The following is a 6,311-nucleotide window of genomic DNA, read 5'->3' on the forward strand; positions in this document are numbered from 1 at the left end:
CAAAGGAGAAGCACACATTGGAGTGTGCGTGCGCACAACCACCTGTGCATACACACAAATGCCACAAAACCATGTGTGGGTAGGCATAACAACATGTGCGTACGCACAAGAAGAAAATCAGCATGTGTGCGGACCCACACACCTGTGCATCCGCACACGTCCCAGCGGGTGACTCATTTATTGCAAATCGCTGGGGGTGATTTTTGGGCCTCCAGGGCCCAATTTTGGGACTTTCTAAAGTTGATTGAGTGCTATATGAAGGAAGGCCTTACTCCATGTGAAGGAAGGGAGAAATTAGGGTTAGATAAGCATTATGTAGGTTGTTCTCTAGAGAGAGAAGCTCCCGCTCTCTCTAGAATTAGGATTCTTTAGTTTAATTTCTTGTCATTTCTACTTTTAATTCTTGTTTCTATTTACTTTTCCTTGTCATTTATTGTTATTACTTCTTTGCTCTTCTTCATTTCTCTTGTTATTTTCTTTATTTTGTTATTTTCATGTTATGAACACTTTTGTTATTTTAATTCCAATTAATACAAATTTATGTTTCCATGTCATTTATTGCTTCCTTTAGTTGTTATTGCTATTTTCTTGCTTTGGTAGCTTTAGAATTTATTTTTAATACATTTTAATATTATTTTATTTTCATGCACACTAAGTGTTTGATAAAATACTTGGCTTAGTTTTTACATAGCTTTTTTTCACTCTTGGCTTGAAATTGTTGACTTTGGTGATCCTTGAGTCATTGATGTCCATTCTTGCTTGATACATTAGAGTAGTTAGTTGATTTGGTCTCTCTTGACTCTATGTGACCCCTTAGTGTTGACATAGGACTTAGGGATTGAAATTAACTATGCCTATTTGACTTATCTTCGATGTAAGGTTTACTAAGTAGGATTAACTCTTCATAATCATCATGTGTTTGTGGTCAATGACTAGGATAGGTAGCCTTAGCCTTCAATTACTTGCCAAGAGGTTTCTTGCCATTTCCTTTCCTTGCATTTAATTACTTTGATTTTTATTGCTTTGATGTTTAATTCCTTGCATGATTAGTTTTCACACTCTTGGTTGAGAAATTGGGTGTTTGGGTGGAATTGAGTTGTGGATGTCTATTCCGCATTGTGTGAGAATGGTTAATTGATTTGGTTTCCATTGACGCTAGTCTTTCACTAAGTAATTAGTGAGTTAACTAGGACTTATGGATTGAGATCAATTACACCTTATGATTAATTTTCAAGGAGGATTGACTAGTTTGTATTGCTTCCACACAATTGCCATGTTTTTGGTCCACAACTAGGATAGAAAACCTAGATTACCCAATTCTTGCCAAGTGTCCTTTAATTGCTTTCTTTTCAATTGGGTTAAGTACTAAAATTGTCCCTAAGGTATGGGGCGAAAATCAAATTCATCCCCTACCTTTTTTTGCTATTAAAATCATCCCGAACGCTCAGAAACACCTTAAAATAATCCTCAAGTGCATTAAAAAAATTTTAATGACAATTTTGCCCCTGAACCCTTTGACACCTCATGTTTTATTCCCGCAAAAGGGCTTCATATTTTAGGGTTGGCTGCTCCGTATTTTACGGTGAACTACTCCGGAAATGAGGTGATGTACCTCCATGGCTCCGCAACGCTGGGTCACCAGGAGATTGATCTGCTCAAGATCGTGAAGAAAGCCACCGACTCCATCTCATGTGGCAGTCTCGGCCTACAGCTGCCTCTCATGGTTCGCTTCTCTGAAATCCTCAAGAACCGCCTCGAATCCCTTCAATCGACCTTCGACTATGTGATCCAGTCTCGCGGATACGGCTCTCACTATCAGGGGGTCTACCCAGTGAAGTGCAATCAGGATTTGTTCATCGTGGAGGACATCGTGAAATTTGGTTCTTATTGTTTGCAACGGATTCAAAGACGCAGAGTACATTTCCCTTGCGTTGGTTGCAAGGAAGCTTGCCTTGAACACCGTGATTGTTCTGGAGTAAGAGGAAGAGCTTGACATGTTAATCAATCTCAACAAAAAGCTATGCATCAGACCCGTGTTTGGCTTCCGGGCCAAGTTGAGGACCAAGCATTCGGGGCACTTTGGGTCCACTTTGGGAGAGAAGGGCAAGTTTGGGTTAACCACCACTCAAATTGTGAGGGTTGTGAAGAAGCTTCAAATCTTGGTCATGCTTGTTGCACTTTCACATTGGATCCATGATCCCATCCACTTCACTCCTTGCCGATGGAGTTTCAGAGGCTGCACAGATATACTGTGAGCTAAAAGGGCAAAAGTGTCCAAAAATTTTGTTTTAAGGAGGGGAGGATGATTTTAAAGTGTTTCTGAGCGTTCAGGATGATTTTAATAACAAAAAAAGGTCGGGGACGAATTTGATTTGTACCCCAGACCTTAGGGATGATTTTCGTACTTAACCCCTTTTCAATTCCTTGCATGCTTGTTTCAATTCCTTGCTATTTACATTGCTTGCTCTCTTGCATTCACAATTCCTCATGCTCTCTCTCTCACAGCCAATGATTGTACTTTTCATTGCAAATCCTAGGGAAGATGACCCGAGGTTGAATTACTCTTGATCTCGGTTATTTGATTTGAATTTAACATTTGATTGATGTTCAATTGTTGGGTTTGGACTATACTTGCAACGGACAAATTCTATTTTTAGTGTGAAAATCCAAACCCGTGCATTTGGGCATCTATCATCCGCCCGACCCGAAAAGAGTTCTGCCTCTCCTTCCTCATTCTCTAGCCCACCTTCTCCATGCCACTTGGATCCTTCCTTGTTGATCGTCTCCGGCTAAGCCATACGTCTACCCGAAACAACACTCCTTCTTATCAACGGCGATCGAAACCCCTTCCGGCGATGACATTGTGCAGATCGTCATCCTCCGAACCAATGAGTCGCGACAGATGTGCCATTCAGAGAGTAGGCAGCTTTGCAGTGTAATTCTGCGAGGGCGTGGGGTGGGGGGAACTTCCTGCAACTCTATTGATGGTCAGTGACAGAAACGTAAACATCCACACGATTCTAGTATGCGTCAAACGAGGTCAACGATGAAACTTCTTCCTTCCCAGCCCAACTCCATCGTCTCTGCTTAAACGTAACGTAGAATCATTAACTGCAAATAATTTAATCTTAAAAATCGTTAACTAATTCTATATAAACCCAGATAGTTTTCAGATCTAACAAAAATAGCCAGCAACAAAATATATTTGTAAAATATCCCCTCTGACACAAGATATCCACTAACCAATCAAAGGAGGGAAGAGGAAGGGTGACCTCTACCATTGGAGTAAAAAAATGAGAGAGATCCGACGGACAACATCCAAAGGTGCACCAGTTAGCCGAAGAAAAGTGCTATATGCACTGGTGTGCCAAACACCTTCGGCACATGGAATCCGTGCCCCTCTTTCTCTCTCTTGCAGCGTGTTTCCTTTTTGCTTGAGGGGAAAAGTGGTTGAAGCCACTTATATATGGTGAATGGGTTGGGCCTTGGGCCCAATATGGACCCAGTTCAACCGGTTTGGCCTATTCGACCCAATTTTGGGCCAAATCTTTTAAAATTAATGTCAAAATTTATGTTTTAATTAATTCTACCTCAATAAACTATAAAATTCCATTTTTAATTTTTTATTAATGATTAACTTATTGGCTAATTATCTACTAATTTTGTGAGTTTTACATAACAAACATATTTAAGGAGCACTTTTTCTCAATTCAATTTTCTTTCAAAATAGAGCTACTTTCTGCAACATCTTTCCAAAACTCCCAAACAACTTCAAAACCATGCCAAATTTAAAATATCTTTTGAAAGACTCAAAATCATTCATTCTAAATCAGGATTTGGTCATAAAATTCCTCAGCAGAGTCTCAAGACTTTAGGGGAGAATAACCTAATCCATTTCCTTAAATTCATTGAAAACCTCTAAAACCTTAGCTTCTTGACTTGAATAAATAAAATAGAATTTAAACCAAAACCAAGTCATGTATCCAAATATTCCGAACTAGTTTCAAATTCAACTTACTTAAACCAAAACCCAGTCCTTGAAACCGAAAACCAATTTCAATTTCATTCTTAAATCTAAAGCATTTCCAAATGCTTAGAAATTGTTTCAATTTTGTTAAATCAAAATTTTAAAGAATACTTCAAACTTTTCCTAAAACGTCAATAATTGAAATTAGTTAATCGAAATTCAAGTTTCTTTTTTTTTGGTGACTTATTCAAATTTCTTTTAAATCTACTAAAACTCCTCCAATTCTGCTTACTCAGTCAAATTCCAAAGCATAAGTATTTTCATCTTTAAATCTACTTTAAAACATAATTTTTTTAAATAAATTACATTCAAAATATAATAATTTTCTTAATAAAATAAGTTCAAACATAATTCATTTATCAATAATTCAATTCAAGCATAATTCATTATTTTCAATATAACGTTTCAAACAAAGTCTTAGATTTTATAGAAATTTCGGCATCACCTCCCTTAAAACTTGGACTTTGCCACCCTTTTCGGGTCTCAACCAAACCAATCTTTAACCCTTTCCAACAGGTTCAAGACTAAATCAGTTTCCAATAAAGCAAAATTTAGATTTTCAAATATTAAAATCATTTCAAAATCAAACCAATTTCAGCAACCTCCACTTTAACAAAATCAGGCAATAATTTAACCAATAAACAACCATATTTATCCAAGACAAACCAGACAATTCATAAGACTTATATAATCACTAAAAATACTTTTTGCACATCCATATCAATTTATATCAATTTCAATTACAAGAGTAAGTTTTTAGAAAAAGCCCCTACCTCGATAAGCAAACCTATAAATCAAACGCATAATAGAAAATCTGTTCTCTCAGCCCGTGGTCAGCAGAAGCTACAACCTCAGTTCAAACCATTTTCGCAGCCACCACAACAACATTAACGCTACATGCAACATTTAGAGCAGGACCCTACGTTACCTGAACCGTTGAGTTTATAACCAAACATAACAGAATACTAACGAAAGGGTTTTCGAAACATAAACACTTACTGTAATAAGAAAACAAAACAGCGGCGATCATTGAACCAGTTTGGCGATAGTCCCGGCAGCCATCCCAAGCAACAGTAGTGACCAGAACTCCAGTGATTGCAACTGTAACAAACATGCAGAGAAGATAAACCTCTCGGAAACTCAAAAGAAATGAAAACAAAACTCAAAACCCATACCGGCAGTGGATCTGATGGCAGCAGTGGCGTTTGCCGGCTGCGGAGGCAGCTTCGTCCTCTCTCATCCATGACTAGCCTCGACGGAGGTGGAAGCTGGCAGCGACGGCGGCGTTTTAAACGAAGATGATGCCGGCGACACGAAAGGCAACTGGGGGTGGCAGTTGGACAAGTCGCGGCCCTCCCTTCCTCGCAAACCTCTCTCCTCTGCTTCACTCATGGATGACGGCAATGCTAGCTCCCCTCGGCGACGACGGCGGCGCGGACAGCTGTAGTAGCAGCGACGTGCTTCACGGCGAGGACAATGGCGGCGACAAGGACCTTGCGAAGATGACGATAGACACGAGGCAATGGCGGCTTCTCCTCCCTTACGCGCGTCTCTGCTTCCTAACGACGGCCAAGGCGACACGACAGCGCGGCCCATTAGCTCCGGCGCCCTTCCATCGGTTCTCCCTCACCCTCGAATCTCCCTCTCTTCCTTCCTTCTTTCCCTCTTGCTTTCTTTTATTCTTTCTTTCTTTTCCTTGCAGTAGCTGCTGCGTTTTATGTGTGTTGGGTGTGTGCATATGTGTTGTGTGAGTGTGTGGGGGTTAGGTAGCTAGGGTTAGGGTTAGGTAAAAAATTAGGGTTTTGATTTACGAATTTTGGATTTAATTTGAGTAGGATAATTTTAATAAAATTGGAACATAGAGTATTAATTTGAAATCCAAGTTAAATTTCTAAAAATTACTTTAAAATATTATTTATGGTATTAAAATACTAATTCATTTTCAATCAATTACTCTAATTGAAAATACATGGTACTATAATTAATTTTCTTTATCCTTAAACTTAAAGTATTAAATTATATAAATATAAATTATTTAAATCAATTCAGTATAAAAATTTTATTAATTCATAGCTACCAACTTTATAATTTAAATATAAAAAAATAATTCAATAATTATAAAATTAGATAAAATTCTAATTTAAATAGCCAAACATAATTTTCTTTAATTTCTAGGACTTTAAATTGTAAATAGAAAAATAATATATAATTATAGAGTTTTTATAAAAACCTCAATTTATTTCAAATCCAATCAATCAAAACTGCCTTTAATTATCTTTAATAA

Source organism: Arachis hypogaea, chromosome 19 (genome assembly GCF_003086295.3).
Source record: "Arachis hypogaea cultivar Tifrunner chromosome 19, arahy.Tifrunner.gnm2.J5K5, whole genome shotgun sequence".
Lineage (NCBI taxonomy): Eukaryota > Viridiplantae > Streptophyta > Magnoliopsida > Fabales > Fabaceae > Arachis > Arachis hypogaea.